Source organism: Sarcophilus harrisii, chromosome 5 (genome assembly GCF_902635505.1).
Source record: "Sarcophilus harrisii chromosome 5, mSarHar1.11, whole genome shotgun sequence".
NCBI lineage: Eukaryota > Metazoa > Chordata > Mammalia > Dasyuromorphia > Dasyuridae > Sarcophilus > Sarcophilus harrisii.
In genome coordinates this window covers 22,213,798-22,231,101 of record NC_045430.1, presented here as the reverse complement: position 1 = coordinate 22,231,101, position 17,304 = coordinate 22,213,798, and positions in this window count along the sequence as shown.

Below are 17,304 nucleotides of genomic sequence, written 5' to 3'. Positions count from 1 at the left end.
AAGTTCAAGGCCATCTTGTTCTCTCAAATCAAGGCACGAGATTATTAGTGGAAAGTGACATGTGAATGTTTCCTAATTTGCAATAAGCAAAGGACTTGATTTCTTTAACTAAGAACATGTCGTTTCAGGTAAATAAAAAGTCTTTGGCACAAATCTAGCTTCAGGGAAGAAAATGTTTTTGAAAAGCTATCTTGCAGTATAATTAAGTGATAATGAATTCAGGGTCTCACTTGATATTCTACTACAACACATTGGAGTTGTATCTTAGCTCCCACAGCCAGAGCCTTCCACTGCTCCTGCCCAGCATGGGTGAAACTCAGAGTTTGGCCTTTGGATAAACACAGCTGCAAGGGAATAGATGGTAAAAATTTAGATGATGCTCCAAAACCTGCTATTTCCAAATTTCTTCATTTGAACATCACAGTGCAGTACAGAGATACTTGCCCTTGATGAAAGAGGGAATGTGGTTCATTAAGAACCAGAGGGCAAACTAATGAAGCAATAGACACGTGGATGACTTGGCTTCTGTTCTCTGATGTTCTATCTGAACATGATTTTGGCACATTCAGAAAATCTATGATTCAATTTTCCTTAAAAGATTGGTGGTGTGTGTGTGTGTGTGTGTGTGTGTGTGTGTGTGTTGAGTGGGTAGTGAGTGGATATGTAAGGTTCATTGCTACTGAGAAAATTGCTCCAAGATATTCCTCTATACATATATTCTGACAATGTTGGGTGCTCTTAGCCAACAGAAATACTGACAGGATTCAGGGAACTTGAGTTCAAATTATGTCTCTGATGCTTACTCCCTATGTGACTTTGAGGAAATCAATCAAACTCCTTGAACTTCTATTTCCTCTTCTGTAAAAGAAAAGGGATGGCCTCTGAGGTTCCAGCTCTAAATCTAGATTCCAATTGCAATTTGTTTGAAGGTAATTAAGTCATCATGAAGGAGGGTAAAAAGAATGGCATCTCATATCAGAAGTCTTGGATTCAAATCTCAGTTCCATCAATACATGGTGACATTGGACAGGTCAGTTGACTTTTCTGTATTCTGGTTTTTACCTTTGTAAAATATTTTATCAGTAAGGGAGTAATCTATAAATATTAAAATCTAATTTTCTTACTAAGATTTATTGAAGTTCCTTATATGTCTCAGAATGACTAAGATTGGGGAAGTTAACTTGAATGTGGTATAATTGTTAGGGAAAGTGGTGATTTGGGAAGAGTGAGGGGAATGAAAGAAAAAGTTTGACTGTTTAACTTTGCCTCTCTAGCATTACTCAGTGAAGTTTCAGAATCATTTGTGAAATCCTAATACTTAACAGTCAGGGACATAATTGAAGCTGAAAGCTACTTAATCACCACAATGGAAGGAGCAAGTAGATTTGGGAGAATTTTGATCAAAATGGAAATTAAATAATGAAAAATGCAGATTAAATGAAGGATTTTTTGTTCTGCTGACTAGGTATAAGTGTGAATCATATTCACAAAAGAGCATTAAACACTTCTTGTGGAGAATCAGAAGATGACAGCAACAACCCAATGGAGAAGTAATCTCCCAGAATTCTCTTAGGAAGAAAAAACTTCCAATTAATATGATGTGATTTTGGTGAATTCAATTCAATTAGTAAACTTTCATTCATTAATTAATCCATTCATTCTTGGTAGGTGCTGGACTTTCCATTCTACTAGAAGAAAATAACATGTTCACCAGTAAGTATATATACATATATATACATTGTATATATACATATATATATATTCATACATATAACAAACGCAGTCATTTTTGAGCAGGGGAAAGTACCAACAAATGGAGGGACCAGTAAAAGAAAGGAAAGGTACCTGAGCTAAAGTGTAGTGAGAAATCCAAGAGATGAACGTAAGAAACTTGGAATCACATAACTGTATTTTGCTATATAATATCTCAAAATAAAGACTATTCTTTCATTTTTATTAATGTTCTTTTCTTCTTTAATGTCAATGTCGCTTTCCACTCTACTTTCCCATTCATGCCCCCAAATCTATATTGCATCCAATAGAATCATCTCGTAATACACACATATATTTAATATATATATTTGTTATTTAATTGTTATATATATGCATTTATACATTTAAGCAAAATAAATAAGCATACTTGTTGTGACTGCTTATGTGTGTCTCATTCTGTACCTCTAGTCCACCACCTCTCTGATGAAAGGCAAGAGGTATGCTTTTATAATCACTTTTCTGAAGTCATGATTGATCATTCAATTAATCAGTTTCCAGGTTTTTCCAATGTTGTTTTCCTTTATATTACTGTAAAAAAAAACAATCTTTTTGTCATTTCCCAGTATATTTAATTCTTAAGAAAATAAAAATTCTTAATTTGGGTGATCTTTCCCAATGCAGAGTACAGCTTTTGAACCAGAAAACTCATCATTATTTTTATGCTTCATGAGGAGAGGGTGAAGCTGGGGGTTGGGGGAAGGAAGTTTCTCTGGCACAGTTCAAAGAGTCATAGAATCTAAAAGCTAATGGGAACCTTGGAAATAACATAGGTAATTTTTGTAATTGTCCCAAAGTACAAAGATAATATAATTCTGTGAATACTTGTTATATAATTATAACTTAAAAGCATACTTCTAATACTTGTCTTAGATTATAGTTCCTTGTAAGATTTAGTTACAGAGATAGATTTTGGCTCAGGTTAACCAAAAAAAAACCAAACTTCCTAACAATTGGAGAGGAAATAGTAACTGATTTTTTTTTGGTCTTTTGAGATTTAGATCTATGATTTCATTGGTGGAAAGAAATGCTGGTGTGGAACTTCCCAACATTGCTGGAGATGGACAGTACATCTGAAGTTTCTTTTCTTGGGGAGTCGTCTGCCTTGCCCAAAGTCACACAGGCAGTATGTGTCAATGGTAGGATTAAAACTCAGGTCTTTCTGACTTTGATTTCAAACATCTACTCACTAAATACCTTATCTATTACACCTTATTCTTCCTTCGGCCACCAAAATGGCCTTCGAACATTTCCCCAGGATATTTCTTCCTTATTACTCTCCATGTTTCAGCACTGATTCTCCCCAATCCTAGAATATCGTCCCTTCTCCCTTCAACCTGTTTAGAATATTTGGTTTTATTTCAAAGTTGAATTCAAATTCCATATTCTACAAGTGACATTCAAGATGCCTCCTTCCTAATATCTTTTCCCCTACAATTACCAAAAAATCACTTTCTATTTTGTACAGACCTATAAATGTATGACTTATCTTATCATATTGTCCCTTAAGGACTGGGACTATTTCATTTTTGTCTCTCGTTTTTGTTAATTAATTTAAACACATTGATTGACTGACTGGAAGTGTTCAAATAGAAGGATATTATAGATGGGCTTTATGCATTTGATAACAGAATTTGAAGTGCAAGGCTTCTGAGATTGCCTCCAATGCTGCAGTTCCGTGAGTCCAAATGGCATTCCATGACCTTCCTATGTCAGTGAAACATCATATGTAAGAGGTTCAACCAGCCTTCAGTCAAACATTTAAGTTTGCAAAACTCGTGGAGTCCTGATCTCTAGTAGCATCATTTGCAGCTCCTCAGCTCATCTCTCTCTGAGTCCCTCTCAATATTTACCTAACATTTCTTGGCCTTTTAGTGAATTCTACAGTGTGTAACTGTCTTTGAACTCTGTGTTTACAAACAGTCCTATCGCTTGATGGATCTGGGAACATTACTTCTGTTAGTTCTGCTTGTTAGCAGTCATTCATCATGAGGCACCCTGACAGGAAGTGACCAGGGGCATTGTGACAGATAACGGGGAGGAAAGAAAGCGCAATGTACTTAGCGAATTACATGTTTCAAATACAGGAAAGTTCTTTGGGGGCCATCACTGTTCCTGCCACTCAGCTGACATTCATTTTGACAATTAACAGCGACAGACTGGGTCTGTTGCCTGGGTTTAAATTATCAATCACCAATGGTATTTTAAAGGGAGACTTTGCCTGTGATTAGCTGTCTTCACCAACTAGAATTTGGGACTGGGGGACTGAATGAAAGCAGGCCCATATTTTTCCTGATCCCTATCATCATGGTACCTTTGAGGAAATATTCCTTTGAAAAGAAAGGGGTTATATCCCTGCTGCCTCCCCCACACACAAAAGCTTACAGGTCTCTCTGACATGTAAGAAGCCAAGATTATAAGAGTGAAAAGAATAGAAAAACAAACTATTCTCCTTTCCCTGTTATTTACAATTGAGTTGAATACCATAAAAAGAAGAAAAAACTATTGACAGAAAGAAGAAAAAAGACATAGTGGGGTAGGGAGCAATAAGAAAAAAGGAAGTTAAATAGAAAATAGACAATAGCTGAGAAGTCAGGATTGTACCAAATGTGGCTTTTTTTAAAAAAGCAGAGTGATTGATCCAAATTCACAGAGCTGTAAAGGAAACTGGAGGTCCAGAACTTCTTAAACTTCTTCCACCCATGACTCTTTTTTGCTCAATAAATTTTTACCTGATCCTGGGTAGAAAGGTATATGAAATAAGTATACAAATCAAACATCTACTGACATTATATTATAATTTCACAGAACTCACATTCAATTACAAGATCTTATATGGGGTCCCAAATCATAGTTTAAGAAGCTGGGCTCTAGATGGTATTCATCCTAAGTAACTTAAAACTCCCCAAGGACAGCTAGCATTCTCCTAAATCACCCTATTTCTCTGAAGTGAATAAGTGGCTGTGTTGTAATGAATGGTGAGCTCAACAGAAATCTATAGCTTGCTATGGTGGCCAAACCAGTTAGGGATCCTTAGGAAGATAGCATTGTACTCTGTCTTTTTTCAGAGTACATCAGAAGTATCATGTGAAGCTTTGGGTACCATCTTCTCATGAAGACATCAACAAATTAGAGCAGATCCAGAATGGAAATTCTCAAATAAGAATCTGTTAATGAATGCAGGAATTAGTTGCCTGGAGAAAAGAAGATAGGAGAAATAATAGGAATAGGGAGCAGAAATATGATTAAATTGGCAGAAGTAATCCCCAAATGAGGAAATAGCTTCTGCCAATGCAATCTGGCACTTCTCCACAAATTTTACTCTCAGAAAGCTTTCTGGAACACTGTTAAATTAAGACTTACCCAGAGTTACACAGTCATTATATGTTAGTGGAAAGACTTGAACTCAACTTTTCTTATTTTCAACATAATTCACCATTATGCCTCTTCAAATATTTGAAGGACAGTCAAGTAAAAGAAAGCCTGGCTTTATTCTGCTGGATCCTGCTGAACAGAATCAGGAGAATATGGGGAAAGTGCAGATTTTGGTCTGATAGGACTTTATTTTTAGAAAAGACTAGACCTGTGACAGATGATGTAACTCTAGGATGAATAACAGACATACTGGACAATAAGTGAGGATCTAAAAATTAAAGTGGATGAATATGAAGAATTCAGAGAAGCTTTGAGAGATTTGTATGAACTATTACAGAGTGTACTACAGGAAGCACCAGGTTACTATACACCAGATGTGTCAAACCCGTAACCTGGAGGTTGCATGCTAGTTATAATATGCTCAAGTGTGCCCCAAATCAGAATAATATGTAATTAGGAAATATTTAATAAAATAAAAAGGCAATGTTCAATAAAACTATTTCTGTATAATAATAAAGTAAAAATACACTTAATAAAACATTCCTATACAATAATAAAATGTTTACTAAAACAAACATTTAATACATTTTTTGATAAAATAAAATAATAAAACTATTTCTGTATAATAATAAAGTGAAAATACATTTCTATACAATAATAAAATATTGAATAAAATATATTTAATAAAATAAAATAATAAAACTATTTCTGTATAATAATACAGTAAAAATATATTTAATAAAATATTTCTATACAAGAATAAAATATTTAATAAAATATAACATTTAATACAATATTTGATAAAATAAATAATAAAGCCATTTCTGTATAATAATAAAGTGAAAATACATTTCTATACAATAATAAAATATTGAATAAAATATATTTAATAAAATAAAATAATAAAACTATTTCTGTATAATAATACAGTAAAAATATATTTAATAAAATATTTCTATATAAGAATAAAATATTTAATAAAATACAACATTTAATACAATATTTGATAAAATAAATAATAAAGCCATTTCTGTATAATAATAAAGTGAAAATACATTTCTATACAATAATAAAATATTGAATAAAATATATTTAATAAAATAAAATAATAAAACTATTTCTGTATAATAATACAGTAAAATATATTTAATAAAATATTTCTATACAAGAATAAAATATTTAATAAAATATAACATTTAATACAATATTTGATAAAATAAATAATAAAGCCATTTCTGTATAATAATAAAGTGAAAATACATTTAATAAACTATTTCTATACAATAATAAAATAGTTAATAAAATATAACATTTAATACAACAGTTAATAAAATAAAATAATGAAAATATTTCTGAATAATAATAAAATATTTAATAAAACAAAATAAGTTAATGAAACTTTCCTTATGATAATAAAATATTTAATAAACTTAAATGTATCATTTAATATAATATTTATAAAATAAAAATACAAAATTTAGTGGAATATTTACATATATAAAATAATAAAATACTAAAATAAAAATACACTGAAACATAAATATTATTGCATTTTAAAACTAAATCAATATTATCCACAGGCTTCCTTATGCATGGTTTAATGGTCCCCATTTCTATTTGAATTTCATATCACCACAATATACAATGAATATAATATGTTAAATGAAAAGAATGAAAACTGACAGCCAAGCTCTGATTAGTTCTAATAACTAATCTCATTCTTGTAGAACAGGTGATGAAATATACCTTCCTTTTTTTGGAAGAGTGGTTGGGGATTATCAGAGCTGGATGAAGTATATGCTACCAAACCCAGTCTTTTCAGTCTTTTTCTCACTAGGTTTTACTTGACTATTCTCTCTGTTCCAAGAGTAGAAAGCATATCAGGGACTGACTATTAAGTAAAAGCAAAAGGCATTTATGGTTTTAAAAATAAGCAGCCGAATATAAAAGAGGCACTAGGTGGTGCAATGGATAGAACACTGGCCATGGATTCTGGAAGACTTAATCTTCCTCAGTTCAAATCTAGCCTCAGATACTTACTATATGGGATCATTGGAAAGTCACTTCACTCTGTTTGCCTTAGTTTCTTCATCTATAAAAATAGGCTGAAGAAGGAGATAATAAACCACTTCAGTCTTTCTGGCAAGAAAACCGCAAATGGGGTCATGGAGAGTTGGACAAGACTGAAAAACCAAATAAGAAATAAAAGTGTTAATCAGCATCAAAATGTATAAAAGCTGAAAGAGGCCAAAAAGATCCCATAATTGGATCTATGTGAGTATTAACAAGTTGCTCAACTAAGTTGCACTGTGGTTAGAGCACCAAGCTTGTAGTTAGGATGACTCATCTTCATGAATTCAAATCTGACTTCAGACATTTACTTGCTGTGAGACCCTGGGCAAATCACTTCACTCTGCCTCAGTTTCCTCATCTGTAAAATGGGTTGGAGAAGGAAATGGCAAACCACTCTAGTATCTCTGCCAAGAAAACTCCAAAACTCCAAAAAAAAAAAAAACCTGTTTTCCAAAAGGTTAGACTATTAGTCATCTCAACCTCTCTCAAGTAAGAAAAATCAACCAATATTCAAAACTCATGAAAATATATATTTTCCTCTTCCTCTCCAAATATTCAATAAAATATGAGTATGGAATTTGTTTGTGTGTTCGTTTACTTACTTTGGCTCTGGCTCAGAATATTCCTAAGAATATGAGTCCATACAACTGAAAGTGCTCCAAATGAAATATTTGAAATGTAAGCACTTCACTTTACCTAGTCCTTATAATAGTCATGGATGTTTAAGGACTTGTTGCTAACTGCTTTTTTTGGTATTAAAAGGTGGGCCCTTTCTTTTCGTTTTTTTTAGGGATTTATTTTTTATTATAGTTTTTTTTTACAAGATATATGCATGGGTAATTTTACAGCATTGACAATTGCAAAACCTTTTGTTCCAATTTTCCCCCTCCTTCCCCCCACTCCCTCCCCCAGATGGCAGGTAGACCAAGACTAACTGCTTTTTTGCTAATGAAAACAACCCAGCTGTACTCCAGTCCTTAATCAGCCCTGAAGATATCCACTGGCTTGGACAGGCTCCATGACATACAATGCCACTTACTGTACGAATCAGGCTGAACTAATAAAACAGTCTACAGATTAACTTCTGGCAACAGAAAACAGACATAGACATGGAGGATGGAGGAGGATATTCATAAAATTCAATGCCATCTTAAATATTATATTTATATATACTTAATAGTTTATAATATATTACACATTTTATATATTAAATATTTATAGATGTATTATATAAATATGCTCAGAAAAGTTATAGCAGCCCAAACCACTACATTGACATTCATTATTACAACATGAAATTTCAAGGCATTTGGTATCTTTTTAGGATGTTTAGCTATGCTTTTAATGGAATGGGACAGACTACTCTTCAGCATGAAACTTCCATCCTGTAGAAAAGTGAAATTTTTTTCTACTCAGCCCTAGAAAACAGAACCAGGGTATGGGTGGAGGTGGTAAAGAAGCCAGTATAGGCTGGGTGTCAGGAAAAAAAAATGATGACAATTGGAGGTTCTCTAAAGTAGAATAGACTGCCTGAAGAGATGATGGCTGCTTTGTCCTTGGAGAGCTTCAAGTAAAGGCTGAATGATTACTTGTCAGGGATATATCATGATAGGAATCCTCTTTGTATATGAGTTAGGCTAGTTAACTACTGAGGTCCCATTCTTAAATTCTGTTTCTTGAGGGTAGAAACTATTCTGTATTTCTAAAGAAGGGGAAGAAAAAGAGAAAGAAAAAGAAGAGAAGAAAAAAAGGCGAAAGAAGAAGAGGAGGAGAAGGAAGAAGAGGAGGAGGAGGAGGAAAGGAGGATGAAGTGGAGGAAAAGAAGAAGGAGGAGAAGGAAAAGGAGGAGCAGGAGGAAGAAAAGAAAGAAGGGAAAGAGGGAGGAAGGGAGGGAGGAAGGAAGGACAGAGTGATGGACAGAAGGAAAGAAGGAAGGAAGAAACAAAGAAAGAAAGGGAATGAAGGAAGGAAAGAAGAAAAAGTAAAGAGTGAATGAAAAAATATAAAGAAAGAAAGAAAAAAGAGGAAGGAAGGAAGCAAGGGAGGGAGGGAGGAAGGAAGGAAGGAAGAGGAGGAGGAGAAAGGGGGAAATGATAAGGTCATAAGTAAAGAGCTTCAGAGGCCATCTAATCTTATTCCCATAGTTTACAGTTCTGAAAAATGAGGTTCAATGAAGTTGAGTCACCTGTCTAAGGACACACAGGTAATAAGTGGCCTTTGACCCAGAGTCTCTGGGTCTCTTTGACCCAGGTCTCTGACTTCAGAGTTTCCACCTATGCCTGTGCCCTCTGCTGCCTCCACAGAGGAAGAAAAGAAGACAAGGAGGGTAGAGGAAGAATAAGCAGGAGATAAAAGCAACGGAAGAGGAAAAGAAAACAAAGAAAAGAGAATGCTAAGAAGGAACTTGACAGAAGATGTTCGGGGAGTTTTCCCCGAGGCATGTCGTTGGAATCCAACCTGTCAGCAGCACATGGAACCCAGTTGACTTATGAAGAGTTTGATGGGAGAGCATGTGGTATTGTATGAAGGAGGCAGAGGGTGGGCAGGCAGCCAATGTCGGGGGGCAGGTCTGCCATCCTTTCACTTTCCCTGGCCTGCCACTGCCTCCCAGCAGGAGCTGACCGAGCCTTTGCAGAGGTTAACTCGCTCAGCAGCCAGCATTTGTGCTGAGTGGGAAAGCCCATGTGCTGAGCCCCAGCTCTCCTTTTGGAGGCCTAGGGAGCGGGGGCGAGAGCAGGGGCAGGGGCAGCTCCTCTCTGCTGCCTTCACATTGGCACGGGGCAAGAACTCAATGTGTTTCTGCTTTCAGAATCCAAGGATCTGTTTCCAGGCAGTTACAGGAAATAAGACCCAAGACATTAAAACCAGGTATTTTCTAAAACAATTCTGCTCATAAACCTGTGGATGATGGTTAGAAAATAGCGCCTTTATCCAAATGCCTTCCCCTGGATCTCAGGGTATCAGATGATCCTTTGGGGGTGGGGAAGGTCTTGGAATGAAGGGATGTTTGAGGAGCAGCCCCATGGCCATTGTGAGCCCATCATCTTGCCAATGTTTTCCCATCACTCTCATTATGAAGTACCTCAATGGAAAAATCTGAACTGTCAAGAAAATGCTAGCCTGGAAAGAGAGGGGGGAACAGGAGCACCCCAGGCTACAGACAAAGCAGGCATCCTATCCCTACCATCATAAGCAGATACATTTGTCACAACATTTTCCCACATCTCCCAACGAGTCAAAGGGAACTGTTTCAGGAGGGGGTGAGACACAACATTGTCAAGTACCTTCCCGTAAGAAGATAGAGTCCACTAAGTGTGTCCCATTCATGGTGGAAGGTTCTGAATTAGATCGTGGGAAAAAAAATGAATTGTAGATTTGGAGCTAAAAGGGATCTTGAAGACTATATAGTCTAACTCACTCAGTTTACAGATGAGAAAACTGAGTCCCTGAGAACTGGCAAGATCATAATTTTAGACTTGGAAGGGACCTCAGAAATCATGTAGTTGAATCCTCTCATTTTACACGTGAAGAAACTGAGGATCAGAGATGGGAACTGACTTGCTTGAAGCCACAAAAGTATCAGAGATAATAAAGCTGGGAAGGACCACAGGCAAAGTCCATCTATCCCAATACCACTGTTTTAAGATGAGAAAACTGAGACCCAGATAGAGGAAGTAACTTCACAGATTTAGACCAAGGAAATAACTTAAGTTTACAGATTTAGACAGAGGAAGTAACTTAAGTCCAGATTTACACCAAAGAAATAACTTAAGTTTACAGATTTAGACAGAGGAAATAAGTTCACAGATTTAGACCAATGAAATAAGTTTACAGATTTAAACAGAGGAAACATCAAGTTCACACACTTAGAGGAAATAATTTAAATCCACAGATTTAGACAGAGGAAATAACTTAAATTCATAGATTTAGACCAAAGAAATAACTTAAGCTTACAGATTTAGACAGAGGAAGTGATTTAAGTTCACAGATTTACATCAAAGAAATAACTTAAGTTTATAGATTTAGACAGAGGAAATAAGTTCACAGATTTAGGAAATAAATTTACAGATTTACACAGAGGAAATAACTTAAGTTCACAAATTTAGATAGAGGAAGTAACTTCATTTCATAAATTTAGACATGGAAAGGGCCTCAGAGGCTATCTCATGAAACTTTCCTCATTTTACAGATCTTCACAGAGCTAGAATGATCTCTATTCCAACATTCTCATTTTATAAATGCAAAAATTAAGGTGTAGAAGGTTTTGGTGACTTAGAATCATTAGTGTTATCAGCATCTTGACATTATTTTGTATAACTGTGTCTATATTGTGTATTTTTCCTTTTATATGGACATTTTGTAACCTCCCCTTAGAGTCTAAATTTCTCATTGTTTGATTTTTGTCTTTGAAACCCCAACACATGGCCACACCTTCAAATGCAAAAACATGTTTTACATGTGTGTTAATACACAGAGATACTTGGGCAGAATAGCTTTATAATTGTTTAATAATTTTTTAGTTGTGTCCAACTCTTTGTGATCCCATTTGGGGTTTTCGTGGAGCCCATTTTATAGGTGAGGAAATTGAGGCAGAGTTAGGTGATTTGTTCAGGTAGTGTCTCTGGCTGGGTTTAAATTCAGGAAGATGAGTCTTTCTGATTCTAGGTTCAGCAGCTACCCAGTGCACCAACTACCTGTCTCAAAATAACTTTAATTTAGCATTAAGTTCATTTATTCTTTAACACAGGCTGGAAAGCAACATCAATAAGTTTAGTATTTCTATGATTTGAAGTTCTTGTTTTATTTCCTTGATTACCTCTTATCTAAATAACTGTAAAAGCCTTTAACCAGATTCCCAGCTTCCTTGGTTACTTACTAGCTAGATGACCTTGGATGAATCCCTGCAAATGTCTTATCATCAGTTTCCTTATCTATTGGATTGATCCTGAAGTCCCTTCTAACTTTAGATCTATGATCCCCAATCTTTGCCCTCTCTAATCTGTCCTCCACCCAACTGCCAAAATAATTATCAACAGGAAAATCTGACCATGTCATTCCACTGACTAAAATGATTCACTGGGGTAGAGAAAGGGGGATATATTTGGAAATCAAGATTATGTAAACACAAAAGAGTTTAATAAAAATAGGATTTTTTTAAGATTAGAATTTCAGAAAGCATATTCATGAAATAAACAGCTGGCTACAAGAATGGTATCTGAGAATAGCATATGGATTTCTCAACCCTGGGAAACAGTTTCCTTGAAGATGTCAAACTGCTATTACTAAAACATGGATCTCTCTACATCATTCCCATAATCAAAAATCTTCACTGGCTCCCTATTGTCCCCAGGATAAAATGCAAGCTCTTTATCTTGGCCTTTACAACCTATCAGATTCTGATTCCAATCTACCTTGGTGGTCTATTACACGAAACTCTCTTACATATACTCTTGTTATTGTTTAATAGTGATCAACCCTTTGTGACCCCATTTGGGTTTTTGTTGGCAAAGATATTGGAACATTTTGCATTTCCTTCTCCAATGGATCCATTTTCAGGTTGAATGACTTATCCCAGTCCACATAAGTAGGATATATCTAAGGCTGAATTTGAATTCAGGTCTTCTTGATCCTAAATCAAGCATTCTATCCACAGGATCTAATACATTTTTTTTTCTAGGATGGAGGAGATTTGGAAATCTTTAAAGGCAATGGGAAAGGAATTAGTGAGATATTGAAGACTAGAGATGGAAAGAGGGGGATGATTTGATAAGGCAATCTGATAGAAAAGATAGAAGAGGATGGGATCTAAGGCATATAAAAGGGGACTGACATTGGTAAGGGGAAAAAAGATACTTTATTTTTATATATAGTTTTATTTTTCTGGTTATACATGTACATTCATTTTAAATGTGTGTATATATATATATGTATATATACATATATATATATATATATATATATATATATATTTATGAATCATTTGGGAGAGAAAAATCAGAACAAAAGAGAAAACCACAAGAGAAAAAAAAACAAAAAAAAAATTTAAGTGAATATAGCATGTGTTGATTTACAATAAGTCTCCATAATTCTCTCTCTGGATGGAGATGGTGTTTTCTATCCAAAGTTTATTGGGATTGCCTTGGATGAATGTCTGGCTGAGAAGAAGCAAGTCATATAGCTGATCATCACACAGTCTTGCTGCTATTGTGTACAATGTATTCCTGGTTCTGCTTTTTTTACTCAGCATTATCTCATGTAAATCTGTTCAAGTCTTTCTAAAATCAACTTGTTCATCATTTTAATAGAACAATAATATTCCATTATTTTCATATACCATAACTTATTCTTCCATTCCTCAATTGATGGGCATTTTCTACTCATTTTCTAATTCTTTGCCACCACAGAAAGAAGTTACAAACATGTTTGCACATGTGGGTCCTTCCCCCCCCCTTTAAAATTTCCTTGGGATATATTCCTTGGGATCCTGATGGATCAAAGGGAATGCACAGTTTGCCAGTCTTTTGGGCATAGTTCCAAATTGCTCTCCAGAATGATTGGATCAGTTCACAACTCCACCAACAATGCATTAGTGTCCCATTTTCCCCACATCCCCTGCAATAGCTATCATTATCTTTTCCTGTCATCTTAGCCAATCTGAGAGATATGAGGTGATACCTCAGAATTGTTTTAATTTGCATTTCTTTAATTAATAATAATCTAGAGCATTTTTTCATACAACTATAGGTGGTTTTAATTTCATTATCTGAAATCATCTGTCATATCATTTGACCATTTAAAAGATATTTTATTTTCACAGACTAGAGAAAAGGAACAAAGAGTGGAGGATGACTTCAAAACGTTTTGAGATGAAGAGAATGGGAGAAAAATTTCCTGGTGGATGGCTGTAATTTTTTTCAGTAACATTAATGGTAAGATTCTCAGTTTATGGGAAATGTTGGGTGTGAAAGGCTTGAATAGAAAAGAGAAGACTTCAAACATCTCTCCTTGTGGCAAGTTGAATAGAGAATATATTCTAGAACAGTAGGAGAGCCCAGTTGAAAATGGATAACATCAATTTCCAGTGGACACAGTTAGCATGATGTTGTGACTTCCTTTAGCAGTTCCAGGTGAGTAAGATTTGAAGGGACAGGTGATGGAAATAATCTGTGCCTAGGGTTTGGCAAGGCATGAACAGTGATGGGACAGAGGAGGGAGTGGGGTGGTTCAAAAGGGCATTGTGGAATAATTATGGAATTCAATTAGTTAACAATAGTTAACTTGGAAGGAAGGAAAGTGAAGTCAGAGTAGACATGATAGCCTCAGAAAGTACAGAGGGGAGGTGCAGAGGGACTGGAAGCCATGATGATAGCCTTAGAAGTCAGCAGTTTCCCCTCACTGGAACTCTTCAGGGACAAGTGGGTTGACCACTTGTCCAGGATATAGCAAGCAAGGTACCTCTGAGATCCCTCCTGTCTCTGAGATTCTTGGGTACAATTCAATACAGTGGAGTTCAGCAAGCTTTTGTTTATTAACTATTAGGCAGCCATTACAATTAACTCTGGGTTTACAAAAACTAAAATTACTTTTGCTCTTTTGGGGGATATTGGAAACAACATACACACACATAACGATCCATTAAGAAATCAATAAGAACTTATTAAGAATTAATTATGAGCTTAGCAGTGAGCTAGGTAATGAGCCCCTTACATTCTATTAGAAAGAAAAAAAACTTGTAACATAGAAATTCATTGATAAATCAATAAGCATTTATTGTGTTCACTGTGAGCTGCTCATTATGCTAGGTGATGAGGATACAAGTTACATATTAATCAGTCTGACCTCAGGAAGTTTACATTCTGATGGAAATGTTAAGTATACAATAACAATCCATGAAAATTCAACAAGGATTTATAAAGTACTTACAATGTATTCACATTTATTATATATTTACTAATCTGGCTCTATGCTAAGTGATGAGGATACAAAGTTAAAAATGAACCAATCTCTGACCTCAGAGAGTTTACATTCTCTTAAAAACAACATGGTCACATATAACAATCCATAAACATTTATTAAGTACCTACTCTGAGCCTAGCACAGTGCTAAGTACCCCCCTGAAAATGTAAAATTAAAAATTAAACAATCCCTAATATTTGGGGGAAAGTCACGGTCTACTGGAACAACTTGATGGCTATTGATTAAGCATATAAATAAATAAAAGATCATTAGGAAAGGGAAATTACTGGTCTCTCTGTGAGGAGCTGAGTTATAAAGTGAGCTTTGAAAAGATAAAAAATTCTGAGAGTCAGGGAGGAGATGAAAAGGGTTAGAATACCCCAGTCATGGGAAAGAGGAAAGTTATATGAGTGCACACAGACAAAAGATATAGAACAGTTTTTCTTTTATTAATCTATCATTGCTTGACAAATACTTGTGATGAAAAAAACAAAAGGACTTGGTAACTAGTCCATTTTGGTAGGAACACATTATGCAAAAGGGAGACTCATGGGAAATAAGATGAGAATGGTAGATTGGAAATAGGACCCAGAGAGCTATAATAGATGAATAAGATATTTGCCTTTGATCTTGAGGTAAATGGAGGATCATTGAAGTTTCTGGAATATTTTTTATATATTGCAATAAGTTCTCCACAGAAGGCCTAACTGCCATGTTGGATGGATTTTTAATATTTCACTGATACTAATGTGTCCAACAATCTTATACTTCTCTCTTGCTACACGACTGGTCAATGTTCCTTTTGACCAAACATGGCCTCAATGTTGCTTTTCAGCTAATGATGGTAAAATTGGCAAATTACTACACATGGCTATTGAGTCAGAGTATGAGGAGGCCAGAAAAACCATAGAGAATATTATGATTGAAAACCACTTACTGATGTTGTTTTGCATTTTTTTGCATTCATCTTTTTTTGTTTTTTGCCTTTTTTATACAAATGCAAATTTTATTTAAAGCTATATTTTAAGTTTAAAGTTACTAAATAAATCACTATGAAAAAAATTAAAAAAATAAAATGCAGCACACCTCAAATTTAGGGAGGATCCTGTCTCCAAAGTATGGCCTACCTAAGCAGAAATGAGCATTATCTATTTTAATAGGCAGTGGGACAAAAACTAATGTACATTTTAAAACAGATGGAAATAAGTTTGTTTAGGGCCCATGGAAGATATGCCTTGGTGGAAGGGCAAAAACTTAATTCAAAGGGATGGCTAGGTGGTACAGTGGATAGAATGCTGGGCTTTTCATCAGATATACTTATTTTCATAAGTTTAAATCCAGCCACAGACACTCACTCACTATGTGACCCTAGGCAAGTCACTTAACTCCGTTACCTATTTGTTCATTTTTATAATAATCTGGAGAAGGAAATGGCAAACCACTCCAGTATCTTTGCCAAGAAAACCCCAAATGGGGTCATAAAGAGTCAAACATGATTGAAATGACCAAATAATAACAAAAAAAGGCATTTTGAAGATTAAAAATGCATTAAGGAGGAGAACAATCTTAGCATTTATGATACAAGCCAATGGACTGCCAAAAAATAAACTGTCACTTGTAAATAATATATATATATATATATATATATATATATATATATATATATATATATATATATATCCATGATATGCTATACTTGTAACTAAGGTATGTTGTCACCAAGGGAGGGACTCATTAGGCTATTAACTTATAGAATGAGACACATGTGGTATCAATAATAGGATACCCTAAGGGAAAACCCTGGATTTGCCCTTGTAATTTATCTCCATGGTGTTTTTCTTTTGATTGCCACATCCACATGACTTAGTAATGCCCCTGGTATTTATCTGATCAACCTTTGTACAATATCTGAATTTTCATTGGCGCTTAAATGCTTTCCACGGCAATTATTATAATATTCCCTTGTGAAAAAAATGGATGGGCCAGTTATTCAAATACAAACCATGTAAGATTGTAATTCTTTCCTATCATATACACCGGCAGAGGATGTCTTCCTGCTTTGTCATCTTACCAAATATGAAAAATGGTACATTTTTCTTGTTATATATTTTCAAGAAAAAATAAGGATAA